Source organism: Columba livia, chromosome W, assembly GCF_036013475.1.
Source record: "Columba livia isolate bColLiv1 breed racing homer chromosome W, bColLiv1.pat.W.v2, whole genome shotgun sequence".
NCBI classification, from domain to species: Eukaryota; Metazoa; Chordata; class Aves; order Columbiformes; family Columbidae; genus Columba; species Columba livia.
Window position 1 is genome coordinate 13877034 of NC_088641.1, and position 24291 is coordinate 13901324.

The 24291-nt window shown below is 45.4% G+C and overlaps 1 protein-coding gene across 4 annotated transcripts in view; it reads right to left on the minus strand.

The window, feature by feature from the left end:
* LOC135577134 (E3 ubiquitin-protein ligase RNF38-like) overlaps positions 1-24291 on the minus strand; it is a 153335-nt gene that overhangs the window by 30307 nt on the left and 98737 nt on the right. The gene's annotated exons all lie outside the window — the stretch shown is intronic.

Here is a 24291-nt window from a genome sequence, read left to right on the forward strand (position 1 = left end):
AGATAGAGAGCCCAGAAAGACCTTGGTGCCTAGACAACAGCTAAGACACAAGTAAGTTCTGACATTCCCTTTGTTCCAACTCAAAAACACTGGAAAGTTACTTGACGAAAACCATTACCTGTCCCGGGGTGTTGTCTTCTTGTTCTCAAACTAAATCCAAATGATGACCATGCTAGCTATGAAAAAGAAGTTTCTAACTGCATGAAGAAAATAAACTCAATTTCAGTCAAACCAGCACAAAGGCCAAGTGCAAGGTCCTGCACCTGGCTTGGGCCAATCCCAAATATCAGTACAGACTGTGGGATGAATGGATTGAGAGCACTCCTGCAGAGAAGGATTTGGGCATACTGGTGGATGAAAAATTGGACAAGAGCTGGAATGTGCACTTGTAGCCCAGAAAGCCAGTTATATCCTGGGTTGCATAAAAAGAAGCATGACCAGCAGGTTGAGGGAGCTGATTCTCCCCCTCTACTTCACTCTGTTGAAACCCCACCTGGAATACTGCATCAAGTTCCGGGGCCCCCAGTACAAGAAAGACATGGACCTGTTAGAGCGGGTCCAGAGGGGGACCACAAAAATGATCGGAGGGCTGGAACACCTCTCCTATGAGGACAGGCTGACAGAGTTGGGGTTGTTCAGCCTGGAGAAGAGAAGGCTCCAGGGAGACCTTATTGCAGCCTTTCCATATGTTAAGGGGGCTTATAAGAAAGACAGAGAAAGACTTTTTGCCAGGGTCTGTAGTGACAGGACAAGGGGCAACAGTTTTAAACTGAAACACTGTAGATCTAGATTGGATAAAAGGAATACATTTTTTACGATGAGGGCGGTGAGACACTGGAACAGGTTGTCCAGAGAAGCTATGAATGCCTCATCATTGGAAGTGTTCAAGGTCAGGTTGGATAGGGCTTTGAGCAACCTGATCTAGTGAAGCTGTCCCTGCCCATGGCAGGGGGGTTGGACCTTTGAAGGTCCTTTCCAACTCAAATCATTCTATGAGTCTACGATCTAAGTTATAACTAGCCTTAAAAGTTCTGCTCGTTTCCATGTTTTGAGGGAAGCCTTATGCTCTGGAGTGAAAACTCATCTTCTGACCTATGAAGGCATCACCCAGAGACAGAGTTTCCAGTAAAAGCAGACCTCTTTTCTGTGAAGTTACATGTCCAAAATATACTGTGAGTCACTAAAGTTTGAACTCTCAGGAATCAAGGTGGTGATAGGGAGAAGAGAAAATCACTTCATGGAAGTGCTCAATTTCACTTCCAGCTCTACACATCCAGGAACAAGACCCCAAATTTAAATTCTTTCAACTGCTTTTTTAGTCAGCCACCAGAATATCTGGCATTTCTTTTATGTTTCTGACCATTAAAAGTGCAAATCAAAAAGAACTTTGGAAAAATAAGCATCAATTCTCTTTTGTAAATGGGTGGGAATAGCGCAAGAATGGTAAGGATAATTGTAAATACACTCAAGCAACCGCAGCTGGGGTGTAGAAAAACACATAAATCACAAGTAGAACCGCTGTTTAGATAACAGGCCTGCCAAAAAAGTCAAAAAGGCACCTTATCATATATCCTTGAGATTGCTTTGGCATGCTCAGCAGTTGCTAGAAACAGCCATGCCATGGTTTGCAAAAAGGTTGGGGACTGGGGAGGCTGTGCTGGTGACTCCCAGCATTCATTCTGGGACGGGTCCAGTATGGAGTGCTGGACACCCCCACCCCCGTGGGTACTTATCTGGCTAAATTGGCTCTGCTGGACACATGCCCTGAGACTGATGAGGTGCTGATTACCCCCCAGGCAATTGAAACGGCTATGCGCATGTTGGTGTGGAAAACTGCATAGTCATTGAATTCTTCTTGCAAGTTAGTGGGGAGATTGGGATGGTTATTCATTACCGGTCTTAGAGCTCTTGACTGTGAAGTTGTTACATTGCAGAGTAAAATAAGAGAATAGGAAAAGGAGGTTGGGATTTTACTGGATGCAAAGGTGATCTCACAAGAAATAATTACTGTTCAAGCAGAGCAGTGCTGTGAGCTGCAAGATAATATAGACCGGTTGGTAGCCTGTATTGCTAAGAAACAAAGGGATAAATATGGAGAGAGTAAGTTTCTGAGTTCTCAGATTCGTGCTCTCACCACAAAATGATCTTGGAGTCCAGAGGAATGGGATGGAAATATTTGCAGTGAATCCTCAGACCCCGATATTGAGTTTGAATTGAGGGAGGTGGTGGGAGCACAACCCCCCAAATGATGTGGCAGCAGGAACAAGCAGATGTGGGGGGAGCAGGTTGTGCATACTTACACTCTGAAAGAGTTAAGGGAATTTTCAGAGATCTCTCAACAGAAGAGTGGGGAAGGAATACTGGCACGGGTTTTGCCAGCTTGGGCTAGTGGAGCTGTTATAGTTGAATTGAATTTTGTGGGCTGTGTTTTGATTCTGTAGACCGTATCCAAGATTCTTAGCTTTGATACTGTATCCAGGTTCAGAATGTGCATTCAAGCATGATTTTATATAATTATACCCTATTCTTGAAATTGACATAGATTTATGACATATTCTTTAGAACAGGTAACTTAAACCATACCCTATTCTTAAGATTGATATAGATTTATGAAATATTCTTTAAAACAGGTAAAAACAGGTAACTTAGAAATAACTGATAAACATGCGAATGTTACTTAGCATTGCTTAGATAGATAATTTGTGTTAGAATAGGTGTGGGATATGCTAATGGTTGTCAGGAATTGTAATGCATATGTATGTGATCAAATTGTATAAATATGGTGTAGTCTGAATCAGTGGCTGAAGCCAGCTTTGGGTGCGAACCCCTGGTTTCCCAGCGCTGAAATAAAGCACCGCATATAACTGCACCTGTGGTTATGTGTCTTGAATGCTAACAGAGCTGCATCTATCCATTTATTAGCAGATGAAAAAATGTATTAAGCCCTATAGCCAATGATGATCAGATACGACAAGGGTGTGCTCAGCTGCAAACTGTCAGAGGTAAGATATTATTGCACCTACGCTATATCACTGTTTGTGTGCAGCAGTTTTAACAGCATATGCTGAACCTGTCGAATCTGTGTTGTCCCATGGAAATTGGTGCACAATGGAGGAAAGTATTGATTTAGTGTGGCAGATGGGGGTGGCATACACATTGATTTATGGGATCTGATCTGGACGGGGTAGCAGTGACAAGAAGTATTAAAATGCAGCTTTTGAGAGGGGTGCCTGCCTCAGTGAAACCCGTGACTATATCAGCAGTGACAAGTGCTACAGGTAATGCAGGCACTCTAGCAAATACCTTGAGGGGAATTTGGGCTTTAATTTCAGAACCCTCTGTTTGGGTGGTGGATAATGGCATGTATAATTGCATATATACTTGTTTTGACTATCTACACATTTGGATACTAGGAGAAATTTCCAGAGGTGGTGCATTTGTGCCATCTAAACCCAGGTGAATCTACTTCGGGAGAAAAACTGTTAGTCACTCAATAACATGGACCTCACATTTACATATGTATGTGCATGTATATATATATGTATATGTATATATATATATATATATACAAACACACAAACAACACATGCTATTAGGGTTCCGAGTATGTCAACAGGCCTTAGTTGCCCTGATCAGCCTCACCTGGGACCTCTAACCCATAACCCCTGCCCATGGCCCCAGGACCTCCATTTAAACTCAGGCCTGGGCCTTTACTTCCTGTTCAAGCTACATTGATGGACCACCTGTTTCAACTTGTATTATAGTTGTGCTTGTCTATGAAGCTTGAGCTATAGGCTGATTTCCCAGCTTGACTTTAGACCACGCTCATCACCACAAACTTGTCTGGTGATATGGACTCTCAGTGGATCCTAGCTTCCATCTCCAGACTTGCCTTTCTTGGGTGTTTGTGCTGGGTCAGCTGAGATAGGGTTAATTTCCACAGGAAGCTGGAGGATGACACAGCCAGGACAGCTCACTCAGAACTAGCCAAAGGGATATTCAATACCATATAAGGTTATGCTCAGTTATAAAAGGGGGGCTGGTCGGGGGGAGTCTCCTGCTGCAAGGGAGTGTGGTGGTCTGGGATGTTCTAGGTTCTCTGGAACACGTGGTTCAGTGCTATTGTGTTTCCAGTGCTAGCTGCTGTCCAGGATGGTGGGAGGTTTCCACGCAGACTGTCATCAGGAATCCACTTGCTGCTTTGGAGGAGGCAAGCTCTGGTTTTGGAATTACCACCTGGTGAGAGGTTGCACTGTGTATCCATCGCTTTGTATATTTTTTCATTATTGTTGTTGTTGCTTATTTGTTTGGTTTTATTTCTTTTTCCTTTTGTCACTAAACTACAACAGTGTTGTGGGACAGGGCCCTAGCTGTAGAGGCCCTTGCCCTCCCAAACTTATTATCATGCTTGGATCCATGTTCCTTAGGGAAGTTGTCTCCAAGCTTTTTTTATCACACACCCCATCAATAAATTTTTCTGAGTATGTGCTCCCAATATATGTATATGTATTTTCATGTACTACTGTACTAATATATTATGTACATTATAAAACATACACAGAAAAAAATTAAAAAGTATGAGATAAATATGAAAAGAACAATATTGTTCTGCACCCACTATAGAAAAAAAAATGTTTTTCAGTGAGAGGACTGCAATTGAATATACTTCATTATTTTTTAAAATCTTGGTTTATCACTGTGATACAATGATTCGAAGGTCTAGTTCTAAGTTCAGTTTATTTCAATACTTGGTTTTAATTGTTGTCATAGCTGAAAAAGTTACCTCGGAAAGAAACATACATAGATCCAAATGGAAGAAGTGCATCACTGGCTGTGCTTACTAAATCATGGTACTCATTTTTCAATCCCATCTACCAGTTATATAAAATATTTCTTAAAATTGTGAAAGACAAGGTGGTAACTGCAGTACCACAACCTAGAAGAATCAACACTACCTGAGGCTATGAGCTTTTACCTCAGTGTGTCCTGAAGACCCAACCTAAGCCAGTGCTTACCAGCTGAGAACACCCCATACTGATGATAAAACAATAGAAGATTTACCCTTCAAAAAAAACCAGGCATATAACCACAGCCAGAACAGCAATTGACCAGAATCCAGTATAGCCCCCACACACCTGCATGTGACATCAGGTTAGAACAGTGAAGATTAACACACCACTGACCATATGTACACACCACCTGCACAGGACAAGCATGTACTGATCCTGCATAGGACGAGTATGTACCGATTACATGAGCAATAGTAACTGATTAGCCCACTCCTTAACATGAGTAATTTGATTGGTCTACACAACTGTATTGTAACATAAAAACTCTGCTTTCCTCTATATTGGGTCCTCCATGCATTAGGCTGGGGCACCACTATGCACATACCTAAAATCAAAGAATAAATTCCCAAGATAATTCTATACTAAATATCCTTGCTTCCTTCCTCAGCCTGCGAAGAACTGACTTTTAAAAAATTTGGCTGGTAAATTTTCATCTTCTTTGATGATGTCAATCTGTTGTTTTTGCAAACTAGTCAGAAGATGCTGCATTTTTATGTTTTTGACAAATGGGTTCAAAACCCACTGAAACTCTTCCTTGGGAAATTTTTAATTAGGCTACAAAATTTTGTTTCCAAGTTTAAGTGTACAGATATGGCAGGTTTTATAGGTGACATGCATTGTTTTCAGCATCAAAGTCACATAATTTCCAAACAGCTGTTTTCCAAATGCTCTCTTCACAGCATGAGTTTGTTTTGAAAAGCAGTTACTTTCTCAGTTTTTGTTTAAATGTCGCCTTCACCTTGAAGGAACACATAAAGCATGTTCATTTTTTTTTAAATATCTGCTAGGTAGCATGCTAATGGCAGCCACTTGTCATCACAGGAAAGGTCAGCAAAATTGGAACATGTCTTTTTGTAAAAGAAAAATGCACAACTCATTTTTAAGTTTGACAACTCTTTTAAACAGTTTGCTGTAAGATAACCAGTGAACCTCTGTGCGGTACAAAAGATTTCCATGGTCACTCCCCATCTCATTACAAGTATTGTAAAGATTCTGCTATTTACAGGTCTTGTTTTTATAAAATTAACCATATTGATGACATTGTGTAGCACTTTGTGCTCTTCTGGCTCCAATAGTTTTGCTGCAATAGCTTGCCTATGAACAAGGCAGAGTATGAGTTTCATGTGTGGTGCTATGTTTGCAACCATATCCCAGAATCCTTTTTTTTTTAAAATTCCAGTCAAAGCAGTTGTTCCATCAGCAGTTATACTACACAGCTTTACCATAAAGCATTGTTTTTTATTAAAGATGTCATTTACTGTTGAGAATTTATCTCCTCCTGTGCATCTTTCCTTTAGTGACTCACAAAAAAGTAGTTCATGTATTTCATTCTTGAAATAGAATTTAAATAATACTGTAAGCTGAGACATGTTAAAAACATCTGTACTTTCATCCAACTGCATAGCAACCCTCCCACACTATGTAATTTGTTCTAATACCTGCTTCTTCAAATCTTCAGCAATGTTTTCTATGTGCCTTCATTTCCTGACAAAGGCATACATTTTAGTTTGTTGCCATATTGTTTTCCATGCATTATTTCAGCCATTCTTACTGAGGAAGAACAAGTGTTTCCCCAATGACACATGGCTTTTTGTCTTTCATTCTTGAGTACAAAACCCCAACAGAGGCTTCTAAACATTTGTCATTAACTTTTGTGAAATTTTGTAAAGTACTGAACTGAGTATTGCATGACTTGAAACATTGTTGAAAAAACTGTAGAGGTTTGTCTTAATGTTCTGGATGCTTAGTTTTTAAATGTCTTGCTGAATGTGATGACTTCACACTATCATTAGCTAATATCTCAAGGCACAGTATACTCTTAGGGCAAGGTGCATCATTGATGATAGTGGATGTGAATCCATATTTCAAATTATCTTCTTGATAATTTCCATTTTTTTTTTTGTCTGACTTCTTGTCAGATCCAATTAGATTGTCATTGTCTTTACCTCGTAATGTGGCTGAGAAGGAGTACTCCTACTAGGAGTAGAAGCGTCAGGTCTACCATTTTATTGTAGTTTGCTTGTGCTCGCATTATTAGCATTATCTTCAATCCACAGTTTCTTTGCAGGAATCTTTTTAAGCCAAGCCAATTGCCCATTCTGTGAGGGTTAGTTTAGTTGAAACTATATAATCTATAATCCATAAAGCAACTTGACCCAGCACACATAAACTGCAATACCTTGCAATATGCTAAAAGCACATGAATGAGTAAGGGCACCGCTGTCAACCTCTTCATGTTGTAGAACACTCACTCTTCCTTCAGGATACCTCACCTACCATATGTGACATGGACCGAGTGAGGGCACTAGTGTCAATCCACACATTAAATATTACTAAAGCTTAATTTCTTTCCTTTTTTTTTTTTTTTTTTTTTAAGATAAAAAATAAATATAAATAGAAGTTCCAACATTTTCGTCCGACACCCCAACAGATCATTTTGTGCACCTCCTGGGGTGCACACACCCCACTTTGGAGACCACTGGTCTAAAGGACTCATCTACTTTCTCTCCTTGATCCAGCAGTCTGCAGCAGATGCCCATCATGATGTCACCCATGTTGGTCTGTTCTCTGACTCTTACCCATAAGCTTTCAGCTGTCTTGTCACTTGCTCCAAGGCAAAACTTCATGCATTAAAACCACTCCTTTCAATAGAGCGCAACCCCTCCTTCCTTGCCTCTGTCCTCTCTGAAGAGCCTGTATCCATCCATTGCAGCACTCTACCCTGTTTCCTTGAAAATAAGCCCTACCCTGAAAGTAACCCCTAGCATGATTTTTCAGGATTTTTGAGGATGCTTGAAATATAAGCCCTACTCCAAAAATAAGCCCTACTTACAGTTCATTAAAAAAGTCAATTTAAATAGTGTGCAGGCAGTTATACATGTAAAAAAGTAATAAGTTTTGGAGCAAAAATTAATATAAGACCCTGGTTTATTTTTGGGGAAACAGGGTAGTCATGTGACCTAGGCCATCACATTTTTGTAATCCCAGTGAGATCATAGCTCTGCAACTGCAGCCAGACTTGGAATTCCTCGTGTTTGTTTCCCATACGACACGTTGTTAGGGGAAATATATCCTGACAGATCATATAATCATAGAAGAATTTCGCTTGGAAGGGACCTTCAAAGGCCATCTAGTCCAACCACTGTGCAATGAGCAGGGACATCTTCAACTAGATCAGGTTGCTCAGAGCCCCATCCAGCCTGGCCTTGAATGTCTCCAGGGATGTGGCATCTACCACCCCTCTGGGCAACCTGGGCCAGTGTTTTACCACCATAATAATAAAAAATTTCTTCCTTATATCTAAAATCATAGAATGTCCTGAGTTGGAAGGGACCCACAAGGATCATCGAGTCAAACTCCTGTACCTGCATATGACAACTCCACAGTTCACACCATGTGTCTGAGGACGTTGTCTAGTTTCTAGCCTGGATCTACCTTCTTTTAGTTTAAAACCAGTAACCCTTGTCCTATTGTGACAGACCCTGTTAAAAAGTCTGTCTCCATCTTTCTTATAAGCCTCCTTTAAGTATTGGAAGGCCGCAATAAGGTCTCCCTGGTGCCTTCTCTTCTCCAGGCTGAACAACCCCAACTCTGTCAGCCTGTCCTCATAGGAGAGGTGTTCCAGCCCTCTGATCATCTTGGTGGCCCTCCTTTGGACTTGCTCTAACAGGTCCATGTCTTTCTTGTACTGAGGGCTCCAGAGCTGGATGTAGTACTCCAGGTGGGATCTCATGAGAGCGGAGTAGAGGGGGAGAATCACCTCCCTCAACCTGCTGGTCATGCTTCTTTTGATGCAGCCCAGGATACAATTAGCCTTCTGGGCTATAAGCGCACATTGCTGGCCCATGTTCAGTCTTTCATCCAGACAAAGGCTGGCTGGCTGACACAGGAGGTGGGAGACGTGCTGGAGGGCACATAGCTCCACCTTCTGATAGGCCCAGCATGGCACAAAGGGAAAAGCTGACACCCTTCAAGATGGCCCGAGACTTTTCTGTCTTTCGCAATAACACCTCCTCAAAAGACCAAAAATTGTACAAGCAGGCAATCCAGAGGGCTATATAAAGGCTCACCTATACTAGCACTGGCAGGGAACCCACCATCCTGAGGACCACTCTGCCCACCAGCCTCATCGCAGGAACTGAACCAGACACCTGAGGATGCTGCACTCCCAGATTACAAACCCCAGCATCCTTGTTGCAGGATACCGGAGGCCACACATCACTGGACCCAGACTATAAGTCCCATCATCCATGCTGCGAAGCCGTAAGGGTGGCGGGATCCCTCACTTTCTTTCTTCCTTTCTTTTATTGTTCTCTTCTTTCTTTCCTTCTTTTTTCCTTTCCTATATCCCTATTTCTTTGCCCCTGCTTCTGTGAGTAGTAAAATAACATAAAGCTTACATCCCCACACATGCCGCAAAACTCTTTTATGTAAATCCTTTTGCTGTTAAACTGTTCACCAATTAGGCTTAAGTAACATAAATCTTTCTGCCGCTTAGGCTTAAGTAACATAAATCTTTCTGCCGCCGAATCACCTGCTAATTGGGCTGAGCTGCAAAATAAAAGGTGTTGTTTTTCACAGACACACAGAGCACTCATGCAAACACAGACAGCACAGACAGTATGGACATCTGCTAGTGAGAATATATATATATATACATAAAGTTATGTACAATGGGGATCCCTCCAACAGCTGAGCTCAGATGCTCACTCTGCCCAGTAGCTGGCCCCCAGATCCCAGTGTCCTCAGTTGCTGGCATCTGCACATAAGACCCCTGAGGCCACACCCCATTCCAGTTGCTGGTACAGATAGTCTCACACACTCACACATGCAGTTAGCCAGGACTCCCCTGGTTCCCAGTAGCCAACCCCCACCCTGTGGTCTTGCCCTTAGACACACACACACATCTTGCCCCTAGAGACGTACAGGCCCTATGGTCTCTCTGGCAGCTGGCTGGGATTCTCCTGGTCCCCAGTAGACAACCCCCTACAAGAAGTTGCCCTTAGAGACACACCTGGTGCTCAAGCCACTTCACCTTGATCTTTGTGAGTGCTCACACACTTGTGTACACCCACACTTGCTCCAGTTGCTGGCACCACAGAAGCACAGGTCTCTGGTGTGGGAATGTAGTGGAAGATTGGTGAGGAGAATTGTAAATACACTCAAGTGACTGTAGCTGGGCTGTAAAAAACCCACATATGTCACACTGATTGCTTTTTGGTCTTGTGTGCCTGACAAGAAGACCCTCTGTATTTAGATAACATAATCCTGTGGCGGATGCACTCGACCCCCCCCCCCGGCAAACCAGCAGCAGTTTGGTCCAGGCTCCAGAGGAGGTAAAGGCCTGAGCCGCAGCCAGGCCAAGAACTCCTTCCAGGAGACCCACAGGGAAGCAAAAGAGCACACTGAATGCCGGTGGCTTGTGGGAACAGAGAGTCTCGTGCAGACTTTTCCTACTGTATGCGATTTGACTACGAGTCAACCACTTCATTCTATAAACACGACAGCCTGGATGAGCCCACTGTGAGCTCTCCCTGCTACATAAGTGAGCTGTATGGCAATGGCTTTACTACTCACAGGTCACTGGATGAGCCCAATTCAAGTTCGATGTTGATCATTTAGCTTAAGTAGATGCACACCAAATGTAATGGATTATTTAGAGATATAAGGTTGTATGATTTTTAATATACTTTTTGCTTCATGGTACTTGGTAGACTAGATTTGCTAAAATTTTAGGCTGTAAAGTTCTGCTCATATTTACCAAAAGCAAATACCAACCACACTGAACACTTGCAAGATAAGGTCTAGTTTGCACTTTGCTAGGAAAAATGGAACTGGCTGGGAAAAATAACAATCTAAGGCTAACATGGAGGCATTACAGACATCTGCAAAGCGGGGCCTATTTTGCACTTTGCTGAGAAGAAAGGATTTATCCAGACAAAACAGTATCTGCAAGGCTATGGACCATAAACAATGTCTACAGCTGAACAAAACAGAGGCCCACGTGGAATCAGAGAAAAAGATCCAATGAGAAGCAAGAAGACCCCAGAGTGAGATATTGCTATTGGACTGAATCATGGTTTTGTATGCTCGGTCTCCACTTTACAGTGTTATGTTCTGAAATAATTTTCAATTTCATTATTTTTACGTAGAGTTAGAATGTGCAATGATCTCTGGTACTAAAAATAAATGACCATTACAATTATAGAAAGTCTTTTCAGAAGTTTATTGACAAATTTTAATTTTACACACTGACTTTTCCAGACCGTGTCCCAAAGAGTGACAGAGCGAGAGAGATGCAGAGAGCAAGTGAGGTGGGGGGGCAAGGGAGAAAGGAGAAGAAAGATAGGATGAGAGAAAGGCAGAGAGAAAAAGAGTGCAAGAGGGAGACAAAGAGAGCAAGAGAGGGGCAAGAGACAGGAAGAGAGGGAGAGAAAAAGGGGTGGAGGAAAGATAAGAGGGCAAACATGAGACTGAGAGTGAGAAAGAAATAAGAGGAAGAAAGATAAATAGAAGAATAAAAGAAGAAAAAGAAAGCAGAATGAAAAAGAAAGAATGAGGGAGATACATCGAGAGAGAATGAGAGCGAGAAAGAACGTAATCGAGAGAGAATGACACAGGAAGTTTGAGAGACAGTGCACAAAAGTGTGAAAGTGGAAGGCAGTGGAGAAGAGAGAGTGAGAAAGAGCAAAAGGTAGAATGAGGAAGAAAGGGCATCAGCAAGAGACAAGGAGACGGAGACAGACATGAGACAGACACAGGGAGTCATGTGCATGCAAATGCAGAGGGGGGGGGCACACAGACAGAGGAAGACAAAGAGGCATGTGCAGACAGATGCAGGAGTCCAGACAGATGCACGCACACAAAGATTCAGAGGAAGAGAGATGCACAGGCACACAAATGCAGAGTGACAGAGAGAGAGAGAGAGAAACAGGCACATGCATAGACACAGAGACAGAGAACCGCATGAACAGACACAAAAGAAGAGACGTGTGCATGCAGATGCAGAGAGACACAGGGGGAGGGGGGAGACACCTGCACACACATATGAGGAGAGGTGTGTGTGAACACCAACGTGGAGAGAGACAGAGAGGTATCTGCACACAGGCATGAAAAGAGACACGCAGAAAGACAGATGCAGAGATGCACTCGTGCACACATGCAGAGAGAGACGTGTGCACAAAGATGGAGAGGAAGAGAGAAAGATGCGAACACACAGATGCAGACAAAGAGAAGCAAACAGATAAGTACACACACAGACATAATGGAAGAGAGGCAGAGGGGCACACACAGATGCAGAGAGATGTGCCTGCACACAGACAAATATATGCACAGAGGCAAAGAGACAGAGATCCACGTGCACACAGAGACACACAGGACAGGGGGGAGAGATGCATGCATGCACAGATGCAGAGGAAGAGAGACTGGCAGATGTTTGCACAGACAAATGAAGAGGAAGAGAGATAGAGACAGAGAAGCATGTGCAGAGGCACAGAGGAAGAGACAGAGATGCATGCACACACATACACGGAAAGACAGACAAATCCACGTGCACACAGATCATAGAATCATATAATCATTTTGGTTGGAAAAGTCCTTTAAGATAACCAAACCCAACCATTAACCTAACACTCACTAAACCATGTCCCTAAGAACCTCATCTGTGTCTTTTAAACACCTCCAAGGATGGTGACTCAACCACTTCCTTGGGCAACCTGTTCCAATGCTGACAATCCTTTCTGTGAAGAAATTTTTTCTAATATTCAATTTAAACCTCCCCTGGTGCAACTTGAGGCCATTTCCTCTCATCCTATCACTGCAGAGAGAGACAGAAACAGGGAAAGGTAGATGTGTGCATGCACAGATGCAGAGGAAGAGCGAGTGACATGCTCATGCAGAGAAATGTGGAAGAAAGACACAAGCATGCACAGACTCAGAGAGACAGGTAGAGAGAAAGAGGCACATGCACACAGATGCAGAAGAAGGGAGATAAAGATGTGTGTGAAAACAGCAGGGGAGAGACAGAGATGCATGTGCACACAGACATGGAGATGTGCATGCACAGACAAAGGAGGAGAGACAGGCATGTGCAGAGATGCAGAGGAAGAGACAGAGACACACACAGGCATACAGACAGAGAAAGACAGATACAGAGATGCATGCGTACATGCAGGGAGAGACAGAGATACGTGCACACACAGGTGCAGAAAGAAAGGGAGAGAGAGATGCATGCACAGAGGCGAAGAGAGTCAAAGAGATGTGCACACAGGAGCAGAGACAAAGATGCACGCATGCACAGATGCAGAGGGTTTGTTTGTGGGGTTGTTTAGTCTGGAGAACAGGAGGCTGAGGGGAGACAATATCGCTCTCTACAACTACCTGAAAAGGGGTTGTAGCGAGGTGCGTGTTGGTCTCTTCTCCCAAGTAATAAGTGATAGGACAAGTGAAAACAGCTTCAAGTTGCACCAGGGGAGGTTTAGATTGGATATTAGGAAAAATTTATTCACAGAAAGGTTTATCAGACATTGGAATAGGCTGCCCAGGGAAGTCGTTGAGTCACCATCCCTACCGGTATTTAAAAGATGTGGCACTTAGCTATGTGATTTAGTGGTGGACTTGGCAGTGTTAGGTTAACAGTTGGACTTGATGATTTTAAAGGTCTTTTCCAACCTAAATGATTCTATGATTCTATGCGTTATACAGATGGGCTTGTGATCAAGGGGTGGACCTGACCATGGAGGCCATCATGCAGGTCACCTGTGAACATGAAAAGTGCTGCAATCAAGCAAGCCACATGAGTAAATGCTCCCTAGAATAGAGGGCAGTGGCTGGGTTTTCGATATGACAAGACCTGGCGAATAGACTAGATTGGACCACTGTCATGAACATGGCAAGGCAAGCCCTACATACTCACTATGTGTGTCTAGAAACATATCTTGTAAACCATGCCACTGCCCAAAACACCACCTTAAGCCTTAAAAGAAGATATGTTAATGTTTCAAATTATGTGGAATGAACATGACACAAATGGGATGGAATAAGCGGTGGAGATTATAGTGGGTCTGGCTGGGATGGAGTTAACTTTCCCTATAGCTGCCATGATAGTGCTGTGCTTTGTATTTGTAGCTAGAATTATGTTGATAACATACCAGTGTTTTGGCTACTGCTGAGCAGTGCTCCCATAGCATCAAGGCTGTCCCTCTAACCTCCCATCCCCCTAAAGGCTGGGGGTGGGTAAGAGGTTGGGAGGGGATATAACTGGCACAGCTGACCCAAAGGGATATTCCATATGCTATGATGTCATGCACAGCAATAAAAGCTAATAGAAAGGAGGAGGAGAGGGCATTTGTTATTAAGGCATTTGTCTTCCGAAGCAACCGCTACACATACTGAGGCTCTACTTCCCAGGAAGTGGCTGGACAGCACCTGTTGATGGATTTCCCATCCCTGGAGACATCCCAGGCCAGGCTTGACGGGGCTCTGAGCAACCTGATCTAGTTGAAGATGTCCCTGCTCATAGCAGGGGGTTGGACTAGATGACCTTTGAAGGTCCCTTCCAACCCAAACTATTCTATGATTCTAAGTATAGAATAAATTGTTTTTTGCTTTGCTTCCATGCATGGCCTTGCTTTCTTTTATTCAACTGTCTTTATCTCGACCCATTCCTCGGATCAGCTGACTGAAGCCAGCTCGGCCGGAGCCGGGAGCGAAATCTCGAAGCTACAGAGGTAAGAGAGGGTAAAGAGAAGGGTTTCCGGTCGCGTTTTCGATTCCGCTACCCGGGAGTCCCCGGCAGCCCTTGAGGAACCAGCTGACGTGGCGTGGCCGTTACCACGGTGACGTGGGTCACACCCCTCCCTCTTGCTTTGAAAAAGCCTCCGGGAGCCCACCAGGCGCTGGGAGGTGAACGTGCTTGTGAGGCGGGTGAGCACTACCCACACGGTGCTGCAGCAGCAACTGGGGCTGCTCGTGCAGTAGGGTTCAGAGGTTCTGTCACTCCTCGCTGTTAGACCTCTCACTTGTTGCTGGTGACACAGACTGGGGTGTGGCAGGGCAAGTAGACTGGACACAACTAGCTCTTGTAGGTGAGTTTGTCCAGGGTTTCATTTTGTTTTCTTGTCCCCAATTTAACTAAGGGTAGCAATGGTTTCTAGAAAAAGGAAAGCTGTTGCTGCCATTAATACAAAGAGTGTGTCTACACAGACACTACCTGCCAAGAAGGATGCAGCCACCCAGGCTTCTGGCTGTGCAGAGTGTCTGTGCCTGGCATTAGTACCAGAGAATGGTATGGGAGGCACCTGTGTACGATGTGACCAGGTCAATGACTTACTGTGCCTAGTGGCAGAGCTTAAGGAAGAGGTGGAGAGACTAAGGAGCATTAGGGAGAGTGAAGAAAAAATAGACTGGTGGGGTCAGGCTCTTTTGACTCCTAAGGGTGTGCAACAGGAGATGGCAAAGCCTTGTCCCTCCTGCCATAAGGCAGATAGAGCAGATCTAATTGATGGGGGGGAATGGAAACAGGTCCCTGATCGGAGAGGTAAAAGAACCCTCTCTCGAACCCCATCACCACCCTTGGTGCCCTTAACAAATAGATATGAGGCCCTGGACCCTGAAAATCAGGCAGAGGACAGCCAAGAAGATCCACCTGGAGAGCCCTCTGGATGGACCTCATCTACAAAAAGGATTACAACTGCAGCTGTAAGAAGAAAAAAAAAAAAGAAGAGTGGTAGTAGTCGGCGACTCTCTTCTGAGGGGAACAGAGGGCCCTATATGTCGCCCAGACCCATCCCACAGGGAGGTCTGCTGCCTTCCTGGGGCCAGGGTGAGGGACATTAATAGAAGACTTCCAGAGCTGATTCAGCCCTCAGACTACTATCCCCTGTTAGTAGTCCAAGCTGGCAGCGAGGACATCAACAGAAGAAGTACCAAGATAATTAAAAAAGACTTTAAAGCACTGGGTCGGTCAGTTCATGGGATGGGAGCACAAGTGATATTTGCCTCAGTTCCTGTGCTATCTGGGATGGATGAGGAGCTAAATAAAGAGAGGAGTAGAAAAGCCCATCTCATCAACAGGTGGCTTAAGGATTGGTGTCACCGTCAAAATTTTGGGTTTTTTGACCATGAAGCAAACTCCATGGTACCTAGTCTCCTCAAATCAGATGGGCTTAATCCTTCCAGGGAGAGCAAGAGGACTATAGCCCATAAGTTGGCAGGGCTGATCAGGAGGGCTTTAAACTAGGTTTGAAGGGGGAAGGGATTGAAACTGGGCTCTCCAAAGGTCAGCCTAAGGATGGAAAGCCCGAATTAAGAGTGAAATCAGCAGCCCGCTTGAAGTGCATGTACACTAATGCACGCAGTATGGGCAACAAACAAGAGGAGCTGGAAGCCATCGTGCAGCAGGAAAGCTATGACATAGTTGCCATCACAGAAACATGGTGGGATGACTCATATGACTGGAGTGCTGCTATGTGTGGCTACAGAAAAGATAGGCAGGGTAGGAGAGGTCGAGGGTGGCTTTATATGTTAGAGAGTCACTCGACTCTGTTAAACTTGAGGTCAGCAGTGACAAGGTTGAGTGCCTGTGGACCAGAATCAGGGGGAAGTCCAACAAGGCTGACATCCTCGTGGGTGTCTGTTCTAGACCGCCCAACCAGGACGATGAAGGAGATGAATTATTCTACAAGCAGCTGGCAGATGTCTCAAAATCGACGGCCCTTGTTCTTGTGGGTGACTTTAACCTGCCGGATATCTGCTGGGAGCTCAATACTGCACAGAAGAGGCAGTCTAGGAAGTTCCTAGAGTGTATAGAGGACAATTTCCTTCATCAGCTGGTAAATGAGCCCACCAGGGGCAAGACCCCGCTAGACCTACTGTTTACAAACAGAGAAGGGCTGGTGGGAGATGTAGTGGTTGGAGGCCACCTGGGGCATAGCGACCATGAAATAATAGAATTTTCAATACTCAGAGACGCAGGGAGAACCATTAACAAAACCTCTACGCTGGACTTCCGCAGGGCAGATTTATGCCTATTCAGAAGTCTAGTTCAGAGCATACCCTGGGAAACAACGCTTAAAAACAAGGGGGCCCAGGAGGGTTGGACATGCTTCAAGCAGGTGGTTTTGAGTGCACAGGAACAGGCTATACCAGTGTGCCGAAAGGCTAGCCGGCGGGGAAGACAACCGGCTTGGCTAAACAGGGAGATTCTGAATGAAATCAGAAATAAAAAGAGACTTTACTGACTGTGGAAAAAAGGGCTGGCTACTTATGAAGAATTTATGGAAATAGCTGGATCATGCCAAAAAAAAATCAGGGAAACAAAAGTGCAATTTGAAGTTAATTTGGCCAATTCTGTCAGGGATAATAAAAAGTCCTTCTTCAAATATGTTAATAACAAAAGGAGGGGCAAGGAAAACCTCCATTCTCTGTTGGTCTTTGAGGGAAATACAGTTAACAAAGATGAGGAGAAAGCTGAGGTACTTAATACCTACTTTGCCTCAGTTTTTACCAGTAAGACAGGTGGCCCTCAGGACAACTCATCTCTGGAGGTGGTTGACAGAGATAGAAAGCCAAATAGGCCCCTTGTATTCCAGGAGGAAATAGCTGGTGATTTACTGAGCCATCTGGATCCTCACAAGTCTATGGGACCAGATGGGATCCATCCTAGGGTGATGAGGGAGCTAGCAGAAGAACTTGCCAAGCCGCTCTCCATCATCTTCCAACAGTCCTGGCTCACTGGGGAGGTCCCATATGATTGGAAATTGGCCAATGTTACCCCAGTCCACAAAAAGGGATGCAGAGCTGACCCTGGCAACTACAGGCCTGTCAGCCTGACCTTGGTGCCTGGCAGGGTTATGGAGCAGATCATCCTGAATGGAATCACACAGCTCCTTCAGGATGGACAAGGGATCAGACCCAGCCAGCATGGGTTTAGGAGGGGCAGGTCCTGTCTGACCAACCTGATCTCCTTTTATGATCAGGTGACTCACCTGGTGGATGAGGGGAAAGCTGTGGATGTGGTCTATCTGGACTTCAGCAAGGCCTTTGACACTGTCTCTCATAATATACTCCTGCAAAAGCTGGTAGCCCATGGCTTGGACAAGTGTACTCTACGCTGGGTTAAGAACTGGCTGGAGGGCCGGGCCCAGAGAGTGCTGGTGAATGGGGCTGCATCCAGCTGGCGGCCAGTCACTAGTGGTGTTCCCCAGGGGTCAGTGTTGGGTCCAGTCCTGTTTAACATCTTTATTGATGATTTAGATGAGGGGATTGAGACCATCATCAGCAAATTTGCTGATGACACCAAGTTGGGAGGGAGTGTCGACCTGCTGGAAGGCAGGAGGGCTCTGCAGAGGGATCTGGATAGACTGGAAAAATGGGCTGGTTCCAATGGGATGAAGTTCAATAAGGCCAAGTGCCAGGTGCTGCACTTTGGTCACAACAAACCCCTGCGGCGCTACAGGCTGGGCACAGAGTGACTGGAGAGCAGTCAGACAGAAAGGGACCTGGGGGTACTAATTGACAGGAAGTTCAACATGAGCCAACAGTGTGCCCAGGTGGACAAGAAGGCCAATGGGATCCTGTCCTGTATCCAAACTAGCGTGATCAGCAGGACAAGGGAAGTGATCCTTCCCCTGTACTCTGCATTGGGGAGGCCACACCTGGAGTACTGTGTTCAGTTCTGGGCCCCTCAGTTCAGGAAAGACATTGAAGTGCTGAAGCGGGTCCAGAGAAGAGCAACACGACTGGTGAAGGGACTTGAACACAAGACCTATGGGGAGAGGCTGAGGGAGCTGGGGTTGTTCAGTCTAGAGAAGAGGAGGCTTAGAGGTGAGCTCAGCACTCTCTAGAACTACCTGAAGGGAAGTTCTAGCCAGGTGGGAATTGGTCTCTTCTCCCAGGCAGTCAGCAATAGGACAAGGGGGCATGGGCTTCAACTCTGCCAGGGGAAATTGAGGCTGGAGATTAGAAAGCAATTCTTTACAGAGAGAGTGGTCAGGCATTGGAATGGCTGCCCAGGGAGGTGGTGGACTCGCCGTCCCTGGAGGTTTTTAAACGGATCTAGTAAACGGACTAGAGATGGACCAAGGGTTGGACTTGATGATCTCTGAGGTCTTTTCCAACCCAGTCGATTCTGTGTGATTCTGTGATAAGTTTTTCATCTTGTTTTATTCCCCTGTCCTGCTGAGGAGGAGGGAATGAGAGTGGCTTGGTGGGCATTTGGTGGCCAGCCGATGACAACCCACCACATGTGCGCACAGATGCAGAGGGAGACAGACAGATGCACATACACATAGACATGGAAAATGTGCGCACACACAAATGCCGAGGAAGAGTGACCAAGAGATGCATGTGCACACAGAGATGCACAGGTGGAAAGACAGAGGGACATGTGCAAAGAGAGATGCAGAGGAAGAAAGATATGCACACACTGAGAGTTGTGTGTGTACAGAGACTTGGAGAGAGACAGAAAAGGACAGAAAGAGAGATGCAGAGAGATACACAGACAGAGACATGTCTACACAAAGATGTGGAGAAATACAGATGCATTCACACAGACAGAAGAGGAGACCACCATGTGCACACAGAGACGCATAGACAGACGCACAGTGAGACAGAGAGAGCAAGAGGTGCACACACACAGATGCAGAGTGTTGTGGTTTAACCCTGGTAGGCAGCTAAGCACCACACAGCTACTTGCTCATTCCCCCCACAGTGGGATGGGGGAGAGAACTGGAAGACTAAAAGTGTGAAAATTCATGGGCTGCAATAAAGACAGTTTAATAAGAAAAACAATGAGAAAAAAAAAAAAAAACAAACAAAACAACAAGGAAAAACAAGAACCAGAAAAACAAGTGATGCAAAAAACCCCCAACTGCTCACCACCAGCCAACTGATGACCAACCAGTCCCTGAGAAATGGCAGCCCCAGCAAACTTCTCCCTCCCCACCTAGTTTTTATTGCTGAGCATGATGTCATATGGTATGGAATATCCCTTTGGTCAGTTGGAGTCAGCCTACTTGCTGGCAGGGCAGTGTGAGAAGCAGAAAAGGCCTTGACACTGTGCAAGCACTGTTAGGTAATAACTAAAACATCCCTATATTATTAGCGCTGTTTTCAGTACAAATGCAAAACATAGCCCCATGCCAGCTCCTATGAAGTAAATTAACTCTACCCAAGCCAAACCCACTACATTCTCCACCCCTTATTCCATGCCATTTATGTCATGCTCAGGTCACACGCTATCCAATACATTCTCATTAATCACCACCCCCCTTCCTGGCCATCCTTTGATATTTACACAGGTATCATTCCCTTAGTCTATGGACTACCCTTCTAAAATGTCCATAAAATATCTATTCAGTTCATTTATTCCATGACTTTGGGTTGAATCTGTTATGGTGTTCACTCAGGACAGGAGAGGTAGTGTGTTGTGTGGAGTTATTGGACACCAAAGTCAGCTCAGGTTGGTTCACTGCTGCACTTGCACTGCTTCTTGTGAGGCACGTCCTCCATTGGTCTGGGTGGTTCCTGCTACTTCCTACAACATACAACTCATGGCTTACAACAATTTAAAGGTATATCCATTACAATCTCCACCCCTGGTGCCTTTGGACCAAGTTATAGCGTTTAACATTGCAATGAACTCTTGCCCTTGCTCCTAGCTTGGCTAGCAACAAGGGGTTCCTGTTATAATATCTTTGGTATATGACAGCCACAGCAGTGGCAACATACAGCATCATATAACACTGGCATCATACAGCAATGACACCATGCAACCCAATTCATGGGTTATTTTCACCCAAGATTAAATCTCCTTGAGGAACACATCCTTCACCATCCTTCACCATCCTTCTGCATTACCACACAGTAGAGGAACCCCTCAGCTTAGTGACACAGCTCCGGGAGGACATGAGTAGGCTGAGGATTATCAGGGAGCGTGAGAGGGAGATAGACCAGTGGAGTCGCATCCAATCTTCCCTGAGGCAGGCCCAGCAGGTAGACAGGGCACACAGTACAGAGGACTCCCTACTCTCTCTCTGCATGGTGCAATGTAGTGACTTGAGGGATAAGGGGCAATGGCACCATGTTCCTGACCGGCACAGAAGGAGAAGGGTCAATGCTGTGACAACCTCACCTTCCCAGGTTCCCTTGCAAAACAGGTATGAGGTTCTGCAAGTGGAACCAAACGACAATATTGAGGAAGGTGGTTCAACTAAACTGGAAGTGCTGCAGAGGATAAGTCACCCTCCACCCTCCATTAAAACAGCTGCTGTAAAGAAAAAAACAGGTGGATTGTGGTCATAGGAGACTCCCTTCTAAAGGGAACAGAAGGCCCAATATGCAGGTCAGACTCACTTCTTAGGGAAGTCTGCTGCCTCCCTGGGGCCAGGGTCAAAGACATAAAGAGAAAACTTCCTGCCCTTCTATGGCCTTCAGATTATTATCCGTTATTGATTTTTCAGGTAGGAAGCAATGAGGTTGCAATGGGAAATCCAGGAGCAATCAAGAAGGACTTCAGGGTCTTGGGATGACTGGTCAAGGGATCAGGAGCACAAGTAGTGTTCTCTTTTCTTCTAGTTGCAGGGAACGACGAGGGAAGAAACAGGGAGAGCCAGCAGATCAATAACTGGCTCTGATCCTGGCATCACCAGCATAATTTTGTTTTTTTGATCATGGGTTGGTTTATATGACACCAGGCCTGCTGGTGACAAATGGGATGCACATGTCTCAAAGGGGAAAAAGGATCCTTGGGTAGGAGTTAGCAGGGCTCACTGAAAGAGCTTTAAACTAGATTTGAAAGGGAAAGGGGATAAAACCAGGGGTAGCAGAGACAAACCCAAGGGCACTATGCCAATATTTGAGGGATGGGGTGCTAGCAAGGCCCTTTGGTCTGCTGTCTCAATGGAGGTAGGAGATGGAGTGCCATGTGGTAGAAGAGACACAAGGATTATAGGTGTGTTAGAAACCTTGGAAAAGCCTGAAAAAGGACACAAAGGAATTAGGGCTTCTCACTGGAAAAAGGTGGCAAGATCAGTAGCCCAGCTGAAGCGCATCTATATGAATGCACACAGCATGGGCAACAAGCAGAAGGAGCTGGAAGCCATTGTGCAGCAGAAAAACTATGATATAGTTGCCATCACGGAAACATGGTGGGATGACTCTCAAAACTGGAGAGCTAAAACAGATAGCTATAAACTCTTCAGAAAGGATAGGCAAGGAAGGAGAGGAGGTGGGGTAGCCCAGTATATTAGGGACAGTTTTGATTGTCTGAAACTTGATGAGGGTGACAATACTGTAGGACTGCTTATCAAAAGGGAAGGCCAACAAGGCAGATATCCTGGTGGGAGTCTATTACAAACCACCCGACCAGGATGAAGAGACAGACAAAATATTCTGCAGGCTGCTGGAAGAAGTCTCATGCTCGCTAGCCCTTGTTCTTATGGGGAACTTCAACCTACCAGATGTCTGCTAGAAATACAGCGCAGCAGAGAGGAAACAGTCGAAGGGGTTCCTGGAGTGTATGGAAGACAATTCCTGACACAGCTGGTCAGTGAGCCAACTAAGGAAAGAGCCCTACTGCACCTGTTGTTTGTGAACAGAGAAGGACTTGTGAGTAATGTGACGGTTGAAGGTTGCCTTGGGCATAGCAATCATGAAATGATTGAGTTTTCTATTATTGGAAAAGTGAGGAGGGTGGTCAGCAGAACTGCTACCTTGGACTTGCAGAGGGCAGACTTTGATCTGTTTAGGAGGTCCCTTGGGAGGCAATCCTGAGGGGCAAAGATGTCCAGGAAGGCTGGACATTCTTCAAGAAGGAAATCTTAGAGGTGCGGGAGCAGGCCATCCTTGTGTGCCAAAAGACGAGCCAGCATGGTAGAAGAGCAGCTTGGCTGAACGGGTAGATTCAACTGGAACTCTGGAATAAAAGGAGAATTTATGACCTTTGGAAGAAGGGGCAGGCCACTCAGGAGGACTGCAAGGATACCATGAAGTTATGCAGAGAAAAAATGAGAAAGGCAAAAGCCCAACTTGAGCTAAGCCTGGTTACTGCTGTAAAAGGGAACAAAAAATGCTTCTATGTCTACATGAGCAACAAAAGGAGGGCTAAGGAGAATCTCCATCCCCTGATGGATGCAGGGCAAAACATAGTGACAGAAGATGAGGGAAAGGCTGAGGTTCTAAATGCCTTCTTTGCCTCAGTCTTTAATAGTCAGAACAGCTGTGCTCCAGGTACCCAGCCCCTGAGCCAGAAGACAGGGATGGGGAGCAGAATGAAGCCCCAATAATCCAAGGGGAAATGGTTGGTGACCTGCTACACCACTTAGACATGCACAAGTCTATGGGCCAGATGGGATCCACCCAAGGCTACTGAGGGAGCTGGCAGAGGTGCTCACCAAGTCACATTCAATTATTTGTCAGCAGTCCTGGATGACCAGAGAGGTCCCAGCTGACTGGAAGTTGGCAAATGTGATGCCCATCTCCAAGAAGGTCGAGAAGGTGGATCCAGGAAATGTCAGTCTGACTTTGGTGTTGGGGAAGGTCATAGAATAAATCAACTTGAGCGCCATCACATGGCACATACGAGACAACCAAGCAATCAGGTCCAGTCAGCATGGGTTTATGAAAGGCAGGTCCTGCCTGACCAACCTGATTTCCATCTACAGCAAGGTGACCTGCTTAGTGGATGAGGGAAAGGCTGTGGATGTTGTGTACCTGGACTTCAATAAAGCCTTTAACACCATTTCCCACATCATTCTCCTGGAGAAGCTGGCAGCTTATGGCTTAGATGGGCATACCCTTCACTGGGTAAAGAACTGGCTGGATCCCTGGGCCCAAAGAGTTGTGATGAATGCAGCCAAATCCAGTTGTTGGCCGGTCACGAGTGGTGTCCCCAGGGCTCAGTGTTGGGGCCAGTTCTGTTTAGTATCTTTATCAATGATCTGCATGAGGGCATTGAGTGCACCCTCAGGAAGTTTGCAGATGACAAGTTGGGTGGGAGGGTAGGAAGGCTCTACAGAGGGCTCTGGAGAGGCTGGATTGATGGGCTGAGGCCAATTGTATGAGGTTTAACAAGGCCAAGTGCTGGGTCCTGCACTTGGGTCACAACAACCCCAGGCAATGCTACAGGCTTGGGGAAGAGTGGCTGGAAAGTTGCCTGGTGGAAAAGGACCTGGGGGTGTTGATTGACAGCCGGCTGAACATGAGCCAGCAGTGTGCCCAGGTG